Here is a 13,853-nt window from a genome sequence, read left to right on the forward strand (position 1 = left end):
GAGAGAGGAGCACTCTTTTATATATACTATAAAACAGCATTGTGTAATTGCTACTTTAACAGCTTGCCTTTAGGCACTACAATGTACCCATACGTCACAATGAGCTTCCCGATTTAGAGGCACGCTTGCGCACGTCCTCTGCTAATCTGTGCTGTGATTAGCCACAGCGCAGGTTACAGCCAATGAGTTTGGCCGTATGACCGGCTGTGCCCAATCACTGTGCAGAGATTTGTGTGTTTGTAAACACACAGATTCTGGCTGTTTTTTTTTCCAGCTTTCAGTTACCGTTCAGAACGGATGTAAACCCTCACATATACCCAGTGAAGTAAACAGCCTCAGATGGTACACAGAGATGAAACAAATCTCCCTACATAAGTTTTACATGTACAGTGGAACCTTGGTTTACGAGTAACGCGTTTAACAAGCGTTTTGAAAGACAAGCAACTTTTTTCTTTTAATCCTGACTCGGTTTGCGAGTGTTGTCTTGTAAAACAAGCAGAATTCAAGCTGATGGGGTGTGCAGCAGGTGCAGGGGCGCCGGTGACACTCGGAACAGTTCAGAAATACTCAAAAATACTCTGTTCCTGAGTGTTTCCAAGCCTTTCTGAGGGTTTCCAAGATCAGCCGAGCTGTTCCTGAGTATTTCTGAGGCTCCCCCACCTTTGGCCACATGCGGTATTGCATGCCATAGAAGTCAATGCGGAACACATTATCTTAGTTTCCATTGATTTCTATGGGGAAACTCGCTTTGATATGCAAGTGCTTTGGATTACAAGTATTCCCCAGGAATGGATTAAGCTCTTTATCCAAGGTTCCACTGTATATTTGCTGTCTTCAGCTTTATATACTGTTTTTTTTTTTTACCTACACCATCCTGATCTGCAAGTGGACCTAAGTCTGGGCTCACCCAACCATCGAGAGTGACTGTTCCTGCATCTGCATGGGCTTCTACCTGTGCATTATGGTTACTCCCAACCTCATCTAATGTAAGATACCATGGCCCAGATTCTCGTATATCCGGCGTATCTCTGCGGCGGCGTAACGTATGTCATTTACGTTACGCCGCCGCAAGTTTTACAGGCAAGTGCTTTATTCCCAAAGCACTTGCCTGTAAAGTTGCGGCGGCGTAGCGAAAATCACCCGGCGCAAGCCCGCGTAATTCAAATTAGCTGGGTAGGGGGCGTGGAGCATTTAAATTAAGCGCGTTCCCGCGCCGAACGTACTGCGCATGCGCTGTCCGGAAAATATCCCAGGGTGCATTGCTCCAAATGACATCGCAAGGATGTCATTGGTTTCGACATGAGCGTAAATGGCGTCCAGCCCCATTCACGGACGACTTACGCAAACGACGTCAATTTTTAAATTTCGACGCGGGAACGACCATACTTAACATTGGTTGCCCCTCATATAGCAGGAGCAACTTTACGTTGCGTAAACCTAACGTAAACGTCGTAACTTCACTGCGTCAACCGCGCGTACGTTCGGGAATTCGCGTATCTAGCTAATTTGCATGACGGAGGCGACACCTAGCGGCGAAAAAAAAAAATGCATTTAAGATCCGACAGCGTGAGAGCAATTACGCCTGTCGGATCTAGAGGATATCTATGCGTAACTGATTCTAAGAATCAGTCGCATAGATACGACGGCCCAGATTAGGACTTACGACGGCGTACATGGCGTTGCGCCGTCGTAAGCCCTTTGAGAATCTGGGCCCATATTTCTATTTCCACATTAAAATCGATTTCTTGCCTATCCTCTTTTTTTTTTCATGTGTCCACCACAGAGAACCGGCCATTTTCTACACTGGGAACCACAAAACGAATTTTCCAATTACCCTACATAGTTGCTACGGGCAAGACAGTCGCATCAATACCTGTTTCTCTAGAATGTCAACTGTTACATTCCCATTGGTTGCTACAGGCAATACAGACACCTTCCTTTCCTTCGAATTTCATAAACTCAACCCAACTCGACACGAGCCTGGTGTACTGACTGCATAGTCTTTTTTTTTTTTTTTTCTTTTTTTTTTTATATATATATATTTACCCATTAATGCTACCGAAGGCCTTTCTCATATTTATGTCATATGATTTGAGAGCTTCCCGTTTTAAGGTTTTCTGGTCCTTGTGTTAAAGCCAACCCCCACCTTGTGCAAACAAGTATACTGTAATTCACAGTCATGCTACTTGTAGAGATTCTTGCTTGGTAAATATAAAACGGAATGTGTATTTTATTATTATTATTATTATTATTATTATTATAATTATTATTATTTTTTTCCGCTGCCAGTATTAATTTAAAGCTTTTTGTTCTCTTTGTGTTTTTTTGCTGATTTATGAAGTCTGAGACTTGGGGAGAGAGAAGGGGAAGGTTGCATGTTCTGTGCTTTGCACTCATTCTGACAAATTCTGTATGTGAAAGTTTCATAGGTGCCAATAAACAGTATTATCTGCCAATACCAGTCTGGACTGTTTTTGTGTGTGTTTGACCAGCATGAAGCACAACTAAGGGGAAGAGGCTAACTATCTCATATAATATGTATATGTGTACCTACCAAAGGATTTCTCCTGTTATCCAGGTACCCACTAATGGGGTAGCACAGCCAGGTCCCCCACTTTGCTTTTCTACACTGCTGTTCAGTGGCGGCTGGTGCTCAAAATTTTTGGGGGGACGCAAACGAAAAACAAAACAAAAAAACAATTGCAGCCTCACTGTGCCCATCAAATGCAGCCACTGTGCCCATCAAATGCAGCCACTGTGCCCATCAAATGCAGCCACTGTGCCATCAATTGTCACCACTGTGCCATAACATCAAACGCAGCCACTGTGCCATCAATTGTCACCACTGTGCCAGGCCATCAAACGCAGCCACTGTGCCATGCCATCAAACGCAGCCACTGTGTCATCAATTGTCACCACTGTGCCATGCCATCAGATGCAGTCACTGTGCCATGCCATCAAAAGCAGCCACTGTGCCATCAAACGCAGCCACTGTGCATGCCATCAAACGCAGCCACTGTGCATGCCATCAAACGCAGCCACTGTGCCATGCCATCAAACGCAGCCACTGTGCCATGCCATCAAACGCAGCCACTGTGCCATCAATTGTCACCACTGTGCCATGCCATCAGATGCAGTCACTGTGCCATTCCATCAAAAGCAGCCACTGTGCCATCAATTGTCACCACTGTGCCATGCCATCAAACGCAGCCACTGTGCATGCCATCAAACGCAGCCACTGTGCCATCAATTGTCACCACTGTGCCATGCCATCAGATGCAGTCACTGTGCCATGCCATCAAAAGCAGCCACTGTGCCATCAATTGTCACCACTGTCCCATGCCATCAAACGCAGCCACTGTGCCCATTGATGCCACTGTGCCCATTGATGCCACTGTGCCCATTGACGCCACTGTGCCCTGTATAATGCCCCTCCCCCCCCCCGCCCGGCACTTACCTTTCTGGGGGTCAGCCATCCTCCTTCCACGTCCCTCGATGTCTTCTCCCGCCCTCGAAGACGCTTCAGCCAATCAGGTTACCGGTAACCAGAACCGGTGAACCTGATTGACTGAGACGCCTGTCAGTCTTATCTAAGGAACGCACCACCCGTACGTCACTTAGGTTTCCGGGAGCCGCTGGCTCTGATAGGCACTTCCGCACAGCCAACCAGCTGCCGTTATTCAGGTGGCCAGCGCTCACCGTCCGGCCATCTGAATAGTCGGCGCCAGCAGCCGGCAAAAATAACATAGATTCATTCTTTTTACATTGGTGACCTTTTGACCTGTACAAAATCTTGGGGAAAAAATGCCGCAAAAAATCGCGGTAGAATTGTTTGACTTTCTGCCTGAAAACGCTATGCGCAGGTGTGAATGGGGCCTAAATGGTATCAGAGTAAAGGGGGCTGAATACAAATGCACGTCACACTTTCAAGATATTTATTTGGTAAACAATTTTGAAAACCATTTATTTTCCTTCCTCTTCACAATTATGTGGCACTTTGTGTTGGTCAATCACATAAAATCCCAATAAAATACATTTACATTTTTGGTTGTAACATGACAAAATGTGGAAAATTTCAAGGGGTATGAATACTTTTTTTAAGGCACGAGAGATAGAGATATAGAGATATAGAGATATAGAGATAGAGATATAGAGAGAGATATAGAGATAGATAGAGAGAGATATAGATAGATAGAGATATAGATAGATAGAGATATAGATAGATAGAGATATAGATAGATAGAGATATAGATAGATAGAGATATAGATAGATAGAGATATAGATAGATAGAGATATAGATAGATAGAGATATAGAGATAGATAGATAGAGAGAGATATAGAGATAGATAGAGAGAGATATAGATAGATAGAGATATAGATAGATAGAGATATAGAGATAGATAGATAGAGAGAGATAGAGAGAGAGAGAGAGATATAAGAGAGAGATAAGAGAGAGATAGATAGAGAGAGAGATAGATAGAGAGAGATAGAGATAGATATAAGAGAGAGATAGAGAGAGATAAGAGAGAGATAGATAGATAGATAGAGATAGATAGATAATCTTTCTCTCTTTCTATCCATATGTATCTATCGGCCGATCGATCAATAGATTGATTAATCAATAGATATAGAGAGAGAAATAGAGATAGATAGATGGATACAAAGAAAGAAAGACACTGGGCCAGATCCCCAAAAACGGGCGTATATTTAGGCGGGCGTAGCGCATTTCATATGCGCTACGCCGCCGTAAATCTGAGTGGCTCGTAGGGTATCCACAAAGAACTTGCTCCCATATATGCACCGGCGTAACGTAAATCTGCCGGCGTAAGCCTGCGTAATTCAAAGTAGGCTTGGAGTAAGCATGTTGTATGCTAATCTAGTATGACCCCACGTAATTGACGCTTTTTACGAACGGCGCATGCGCCGCCCGTGGACGTATCCCAGTACGCATGCGCGAAATCACGTCGCAAATAAGTCAATGCTTTCGACGTGAACGTAACTTACGCAAAGCCCTATTCGCGAACGATTTACGCAAACGACGGAAAATTTGACGCTGTCCCGACGTCCATACTTAACAGTGGCTACGCCTCATAGAGCCAGGGGTAACCTTACGCCGGAAAAAGCCTTACGTAAACGACGTAAAAAAATGCGCCGGGGCGGACGTACGTTTGAGGATCGGCGTATCTAGCTAATTTGCATACTCGCCGCGTAAATCGACGGAAGCGCCACCTAGCGGCCAACGTAAATATGCAACTTAGATACGACGGCGTAAGAGACTTACGCCGGTCGGATCTAAGACAAATCTATGCGTAACTGATTCTAAGACCTCTTTCACATTGAGGCGTGGAGCCGCGGTGATGGTATAGCCGCGCTATTTGTAGCGCGGCTATACTGTCGTATTTACCGCGATATTCGGGCGCTAGCGGTGAGGTTTTAACCCCCCGCTAGCAGCCGAAAAAGGGTTTTACCGCTCTTTCCCATTGATTTCAATGGTAAGGCGCGGTGAACGCACCGCTCCTATACCACAGTAAAGATGCGGCTAGCAGGACTTTTGGAGCGCACTGCTTCAATGTGAAAGCCTACAGGCAGGTTTTTTCATGCGCTGTACCGCATGAAAAACGCCTAAATGGGAAAGGGGCCTTAGAATCAGGCGCATAGATACGCCGGCGTAACTCCTTTGAGAATCTGGGCCTATCTGTCTATCTATGTCCATTGAGCGGTGTTCATCCCTCTACAGAACAGCGGCGAAGGGTAGCGCTGTCTGCGATTGGCTGTCACGGTTTCTCTTTGGTGAACAGATGGAGAGGGAAGAGTCGGTTGGGGCTGTTCAGGTATTTTCAGATGCGGTCCTCATTTCCATAATGAAATGTCACGCTGTGCACATGCATTATTCATGGCGCTGTTCCCTTGTTGTTGCGTGGGAATTCTTGACAAACACGGAACACTGGTTTTAGAAATAAATTTGGAAGATTTATGCTGGAAATCAGCCCAGCATTCACTCTCAGGAACTCCGAGAGTTGGGGTATAACTTGGATGGGGATGGTAGATATGGGATGCCCAGCGTCTGGTCTACCGGGATAAAGGAACATTTCCCGGTAGGCTGCCTGCCCTGGGGTCGCTTTAAGCTGACATGTGGCTGCAGCGCTCCCCTCCCTACTCCTCCTCCTGTTTAGGGCGGGACCTTTGTTACAGTGCAGCCAAACATTTCAGACTGAGCTCCGTGACACAGCGGGAGATGCCCAGACACTGACTTATGAGGCTGCATGGACGGTTGGACACAATGAGGCTGGCGAGGCTGCAATGATGGGCACAGTGAGGCTACAATGATGGGCACAGTGAGGCTGCAATAATGGGCACGGTAAAGCTGCAATAATGGGCATGGTGAGGCTGCAATGATGGACACGGTGTGCTGCAATGATGAGTATGGTGAGGCTGCAATAATAGGCATGGTGAAGCTGTAATGATGGGCACGGTGAGGCTGCAATGATGGGCACGGTGAGGCTGCAATGATGGGCACGGTGAAGCTGCAATGATGGGCACGGTGAGGCTGCAATGATGGACACGGTGAGGCTGCAATGATGGGCACGGTGAAGCTGCAATGATGGGCACGGTGAGGCTGCAATGATGGACACGGTGTGCTGCAATGATGAGTATGGTGAGGCTGCAATAATAGGCATGGTGAAGCTGTAATGATGGGCATGGTGAAGCTGCAATAATGGGCATGGTGAGGCTGCAATGATGAGCCCGGCGAGGCTGCAATGATGGGCATGGTAAGGCTGCAATGAGCAGCAGGGTGAGGCTGCAATAATGGGCATGGTGAAGCTGCAATGATAGACACGGTAAGGCTACAATGATGAGCACTATGAGGCTGCAATAATGGGCACAGTGAAACTACAATTATGGGCACGGTGAGGCTGCAATGATGGGCACGGTGTCTAATAAAAAAACAAGTGTAATCTCTTCTCCTGACGTGAGATAATAAGGGGGGGCCCTGGGGACCATTGGGCATTACAGGTGTAATGCAAAAAAAAAAACGGAGGGGGGCCGGCCGGGCCTGCAAGGGGCCTTGGGGACCATCAGGCCCCTTACAGGTGTGATGCAAAAAAACAAAAAAAAAACGGGAGGGGGGCCAGCTGGGCCCCTGAGGACCATAGGGCCCCTTACAGGTGTAATGCCTGTACCCCCCTGATGGCGGCCCTGATCAATCGACCAGATTGTTATGTGTACGTCCACCAATACAGTGCAAACAGGGTGTGAGCAGCCAATGAAATTAGTACACTCAACACCTTCTGTAAGCACACTTGTTCCGGAGTATTGTCTCACTGAACAGAGGCGCAAGGATAAGGATGACAGCCCTGGAGGTAACGCCATCAAAAATAACATTGGCAGCTCCCAAGTTCCTTTTCTGACAGGTCCCCTTCAAAAAAAATCTTTCTACTGACACCTGGTGGATATATTTTAAATTACCATTAGAAGGTTATTCCTTTTCCTGGCACCACTTTTTTTTTTTTCATTACAATACTGACATCTGGTGGATCACTTGTAAATTACACATTTCTATGTTTTATTACTTCACGGCCTATTCTCCTATGGGCTTTTATTTGATATCCCAAAATCCAGATCCGGAGTTCCACCCAAAAAATTGAACTTCCGCTTTTCGGAACCGTTCCACCCTGCGGGTAACATTTGGCAACTTTCAGGGGGGAGCGGATACCTGTGTAATTGCTCCCACTCCCGGGCATGGATACCCGATCCACCCACGGGTATCTACGCCACTTCCGGCGCCTTCTCTGTCCCGTCCCCCCCAGCTGTCTTCTGGGCAAGGCAGGCTTGAGAGGAATCACGTCGAGAAAAACGTTGTTTTTTTCCATGACATGAAAAATGGTCGTGTGTACGCGGCATCAGCGTCAGCGTGTAGTGGAGGAGGACTGTGTCTGTGTCCCGACTCTCGAATGAATGAAAGCAAGCAAACATTAATTGATGGGCACTGGTAGGCTGCATTTAATAGGTGCTTCATTAAAAAGGTGGGGTATACATGGGCAGGGCAAGGGGGCGGAGTCAGGGGCGGGGTCAATGGGGAGGCAAAATGAGCTTTCACCTATGGTGTCAAAAATTCTTGCAGCAGCCCCGTACTTACCTAGGTGGATGCTGCATCTGGTGCCTCTACACTGAGAACCAAGCAATCAAACACTGCCAATGGCTCGGTTCTCTCGGCTACCAGAGCAGAGAGCTGCTGCCTGTCAATCAGCATCTCTCCACTCTAGGGTGCCCACGTGTCCCGGATTGCCCGGGACTGTCCCACAATTAACATGTCTGTCCCGGGTCCCGGGCACCTTCATTCTGGGACAATACAATGTCCCGGAATGAAATAGAGGACACAGCCACCCCCTACTAACTAATAACTACATTTCCAGAACTGGTTGCTAGGGCCGGCGCTGCCTGGCGTCTTGAAACCAGTGACAATTTACTTTCAGACAATGAGGCCAGGAGCGAGGCCTGTGCCTAGTGCAGCGCTGCTGTTCCCACCCACCTCAGCACCTCCTTCTTCTCTGGCACACAGTGGCAAGCAGCAGGGACTGGTGTGATCTTCACTCTCCAGATAGTGACGCCACTCCTTTCCTTATACGCACGTGGCTCATGCAGAGGGAGTGAGAGCAGCACTGCATCTGGTGGCAGGCCATGGGTGGCAAGAGGCACTGCATCTGGTGGCAGGCTATGGGTGGCAAGCGGCACTGCATCTGGTGGCAGGCTATGGGTGGCAAGTGGCACTGCATCCAGGGCTGGACTGGGATAAAGATTTGGCCCTGGACTTCATCCAGACTGGCCCACTTCACCCCCTCCCCCGCCACCCAAGCCCCCTCTTCCCCTTCAACAGCCACTAACCATTACACTTTATTAGAGTAGAACGGCTGCTACTGGTACTCTTATAGGCAGTACCAGTGGAGAAGCTAGACATTATTTCACCCGGGGCAAAGAATCAGTTCCGTGCCCCCTTATGGGACAAGATTAGGCAGAAGTGAGAAACTCCCAGGCCATAGATGTTGAGTCCGCTGTCTGTCCCCTCCCCCATGCTCCTCTGTTGTCCCCCCTGCTCCTCTGGTCCTCCCCCTGCTCCTCTGGTCCTCCCCCTGCTTTTCTGTTCCCCCCAGGTGAGCGCTGCAGGGAGGGAGAGACAGAGGAGCGGAGGGGGGTGGCGGTCCGCTGTCACTGAAGTCGGCCCACCAGGAAACTCCCTTTAGTCCCAATGGCCAGTCCATCCCTGACTGCATCTGGTGGCAAGTGGCACATTCACCTGACAAATAACCCGCCGCTGAATTCCTCATCAACCCCAAGACTACATTTCCCCCCGCCCCCCCCCTCATCTTTTTTGGGGGAAGGTGAGAGAGGGGGTGTGTCCCTGAATTGAAGTTTTGGAAATGTGGAGGGGCAGGGAGCATCTGTCTCAGGCTCTCAGACGGGTGTCGGTCCAGGCATCTGGGGGATCCAGACTCCCAGAGTCGGAATGACGCGCGGTGCCTGGACTGATTTCTGTGACGTCAGCAGACTTCAAACCACAGGTCACAAGGTCACAGGGGTGCAAAACAAATTGCACTTCTGTGATTCATAGGAGAAGCCAAACGAGCTCAGGCTGGACTTCTCCTTTAATTACATTTGTTTCATGATTATATAATTATGTTTATATCATTTTTTTTGTGACACATTTTTAAGCGCTGCACTTACTATATCGAAAACAGATGGTTTTACCTCCCCCTGGCCGCCCACTTAAACACAGCCGTCTCAGTGCTGTACAAAACAAAACTAAAGAACATGTTACATTCAGCAGGCGGAACACCACCAAACATGACCCTTTCAAGTGAATAGGGCTGTGCCATAGCCATCCAGCAACATTTAAGGGGATAGGGCCGCGCCACAACATGCAGTGAGCCAGCATTTTAAAGAGGAGGTCTGGGGCTTACTGCAGCTGCTGGCTTTTAATAAATGGACACTTACCTGTCCTGGAGTCCAGCGATGTCGGCAGTAGGGTTCCCGGCGTGTAGCTGAAAGGATACACTTGCGGCTTCACGCCGGGAACCCTGCTGCGCATGCGCGAGGCCCTGCTCCTCTCTCCTATTAGCCCGGCGGCCAGGGGAGGAGGAGGGAGCCCCGCGGCCGGACTTCCGGAAATGGGAAAGGATACCTGTCCCCCCCCTGAAAGGTGCCAATTGTGGCACCGGAGGGGGGGGGGGGAATCTGATGAGCGGAACCTCCCACTTTAGGGTGGAGCTCCGTTTTAAGGGGGTTAAAGCAGGTGGTGAGGAGTCAATACAATGCCTTGAAAAAGTATTCATACCCCTTGAAATGTTCCAAATTTTGTTATGTTAAGTAATTCCATACCTCCCAACTGTCCCTGATTTCGAGGGACTGTCCCTGATTTGGAGCAATGTCCCTCTGTCCCTCATTCTCCTCATTTGTCCCTTATTTTGGTCTAATCTATATAGTTGTATATAAAATGCACTTTTTATCTTTCAAAAAGTGTTTCCCAGTGCTAAACCTTTCATCTGATTTCTAAATTGCTTAATTTGTAAATTCCAAAAACCAATATAAAGGAATAATAGTGGTAAAAAAAGAACTTGTGGGTTTAACCAATCTTATTTTTTTTGTACAATTCTCCTTTAAGGGGGCGTGGCAAGGGGTGTGTCCTATGCCTACATACTCTTGCTGATAGGTGTCCCTGATTCCCATGTCAGAAAGTTGGGAGGTATGTAATTCATGGGACGACCCGCAAATTATTGTTGCATGGTATGGGACAGAGAAGGATCCGATCGCCTCCGCAGCTTCCGAGAGCTCCGGTAAGCGACTGAGGGCACAGGAGAGCGGCGGGAGGTCCCCTCTTCCGCCGCCGATAAAAGCCAAATCTGCCGCAGAGACCACTTTTTTCAGGAAACTGGACCGCCCGCTAAGGAAGAGGATACCGGGGTTATGGTAGCTGCTGCCATAACAACGATATCCCTCTTCAAAGTACCCCTGTACAACAACGTGAGCCGATATGGAAGTAGTTAAAGGAGAATTGTACAAAAAATAAAATGTGCTTTTTTTTACTACTACTATTCCTTTATATTGGCTTTTGGAATTTACAAATGCAGCAATATAGAAATTGGATGAAAGATTTAGCGCTGGGAAACAATTTTTGATAGATAAAAAGTGCATTTTATATACATCTATATAGATCAGACCAAAATGAGGGACAAATGAGGAGGAATGAGGGACTTTGCTCCAAATCAGGGACAGTCCCTCCAAATCAGGGACAGTTGGGAGGTATGCACCCCACCCCAAAAGACAACGCTGCTGTCTCCCCTGTTCTCCTTCATCCAGAGTAGAGATGCTCTAATACAGGAGGGGCTAGATTCAGGTAGCTGCGCCCATTCTTACGGCGGCGCAGCGTATCGTATTTACGCTGCGCCGCCGTAAGTTAGAGAGGCAAGTGCTGTATTCACAAAGCACTTGCCTCCTAACTTATGGCGGCGTAGCGTAAATGGGGCCGGCGTAAGCGCGCCTAATTCAAATGATGATGAGGGGGGCGTGTTTTATTTAAATTAAAGCGGTGGTTCACCCTCAGTGACACGATTTTACCATCGAGACAGGCATTGTAGCGCGAGCTACAGTATGCCTGTCCTGATTTTTTTACCCCCGTACTCACTGTGTACTCGTACATTATAGATTTCGGCTCCCGCGGGGAATCTGCGTGCCTATGGAGAGGGAGGATGATTGACGGCCGGCCCTGGCACGTCACTCTCCCCGAAGACAGCCGGAGTAGGTCTCGGCTCTTCACGGCGCCTGCGCACAGGCTATGCACAGGCGCCGTGAAGAGCCAAGCCTATTTCGGCTTTTTCCGGAGAAGCGTGACGCGCCAGAGCCGGCCGTCAATCATCCTCCGTCTCCATAGGCACGCCCATTCCCCGAGGGGAGTCGGTATCTTCGATGTACGAGTACACGGTGAGTACGGGGATAAAAAAATCGGGACAGGCATACTGTAGCTCGCGCTACAATGCCTGATTTTATGGTAGAAGAAAACAAAAATTTTTTTTGGGGGTTTATAGGGTGAACCCCCGCTTTAATGGTGACCCCGCATATTTTACAGCATGCGCCGTTCGTGAAAGAATCCCAGTGCGCATGCTCGAAATTCCACATAATCCGCAGCATAATCGTCATTGCTTTCGACGTGAACGTAAATTACGTCCAGCCCTATTCGCGAACGACTTACGCAAACGACATAAAAAATTCAAATTTCGAAGCGGGAACGATGTCCATACTTAACATTGGCTGCGCCTCCTAATAGCAGGCATAAGGTTACGCCAAGAAAGCCTAACGTAAACGACGTAACTAAATTGCGCCGGGCGTACGTACGTACGTACGTTTGTGAATCGGCGTATCTAGGTAATTTGCATATTCTACACCGAAAACGACGGAAGCGCCCCTAGCGGCCAGCGTAAAATTGCACACAATTATACGCCCCCGTATTCAAGTTACGTCGGCGGAGGAAGCCTATTTTTTGAACGTATCTGCCTTTGAGAATCGGCGTACAGATACGACGGCGCAGATTTGAAGTTACGGCGGCGTATCTGGAGATACGCCGCCGTAACTTCTACCTGAATCTAGCCCGTGATGTGTTACTCGTTATATCAACAGAGGAGGGGAAAAGCCTAAAAAAAGAATACTATTGCAGTCACCACATCTAATAAGCTGCAATATAATGTTTCCTTTTTGGGTTTAATACTGCTTTAAGAACAGGCCAGCCAGTAGGAGAACTAGGAAGGAGGTCATGTGATCCTCCTGAGCCACTCAGCGCCCGGCCTCTCCCTGGTCTCCTCAAAAATGGCCGCCCCCTGTTACTGGAGACAATTTTTTTTGGAACATGTGCTTCAAACATCATTTCCTGTCGCCTGGTTCGGGCCACCGCAGTGGAAATGATGGTACGTCATCGGTGGGCGCGGTGAGTCAGGCAGTGCGGGGCGGATGTTGCGAGTGGAGGGGAGCGGAAGTGGTCCAGTCCTTCCAGGCGGCAGAGGGGCCCGGTGAGTACCGGGGACACGTCTGTCCTGCGGGTCAGGGGGGGAGAGACCGGGCTGATCACGTGTTCCTGGGGGGGAGGGGGAGAAGGACACTTCACCCCCCCCTTCCCCCACTAGTCACATGTCATTGCCTGCCAGGCACATGCATTGCTCTGCTGGCGCCCCAGGCTCTGCCCCCCCCCCTCATGTCTGTCCTGTGGAGGGGGAGAAGAGGGGTTAAAAAATATTAAAAAACAACCCCCCCCCCCCCCCACAGACTGTGACATGGAGAGGGGGGGGGGGGAGATACTGAATGTTTACAATGTGTGCCATGAGGGAGGTCTGGGGGCAGCCATTGCTGAGCTCCTCCTGGCAATGCTCATGGCCTGGCTGCTGTGTGTCACCTGACTCTTCTCCACCGCCATGTGTGCTGGGAGGGAAGATGGGCAGCCAGGCAACGAGCATTTGTAGAAGTAGCCAGTGACAGCCGGATATAACCTTCAATGAGGGAATCCGATCCGCAGATCTCCACTGAACAGGACATGTGTGGTTTGGGGCTGTTGGGAGGGGCAGTGGTTCCATGGGGGCGGAGTTTGGGGCTGTTGGGAGGGGCAGTGGTTTCATGGGGGCGGAGTTTGGGGCGGTTGGGAGGGGCAGTAGTTTCATGGGGGCGGAGTTTGGGGCGGTTGGGAGGGGCAGTAGTTTCATGGGGGCGGAGTTTGGGGCGGTTGGGAGGGGCAGTCGTTTCATGGGGGCGGAGTTTGGGGCGGTTGGGAGGGGCAGTCGTTTCATGGGGGCGGAGTTTGGGGCGGTTGGGAGGGGCA

At 49.1% G+C, this 13,853-nt stretch overlaps 1 protein-coding gene across 2 annotated transcripts in view; it reads left to right on the forward strand.

The window, feature by feature from the left end:
• Positions 1-12,931: 12,931 nt before the first annotated feature.
• USP36 (ubiquitin specific peptidase 36) overlaps positions 12,932-13,853 on the forward strand; it is a 54,045-nt gene continuing 53,123 nt past the window's right edge. The window contains exon 1 of one of the 2 annotated variants that reach the window (XM_040330744.1): positions 12,932-12,951. The gene's annotated coding sequence lies outside the window, so the exon portion shown is untranslated. The other variant, XM_040330743.1, reaches the window with a different exon arrangement.

This window comes from Rana temporaria, chromosome 12, assembly GCF_905171775.1.
Source record: "Rana temporaria chromosome 12, aRanTem1.1, whole genome shotgun sequence".
In the NCBI taxonomy this organism is placed as follows: Eukaryota; Metazoa; Chordata; class Amphibia; order Anura; family Ranidae; genus Rana; species Rana temporaria.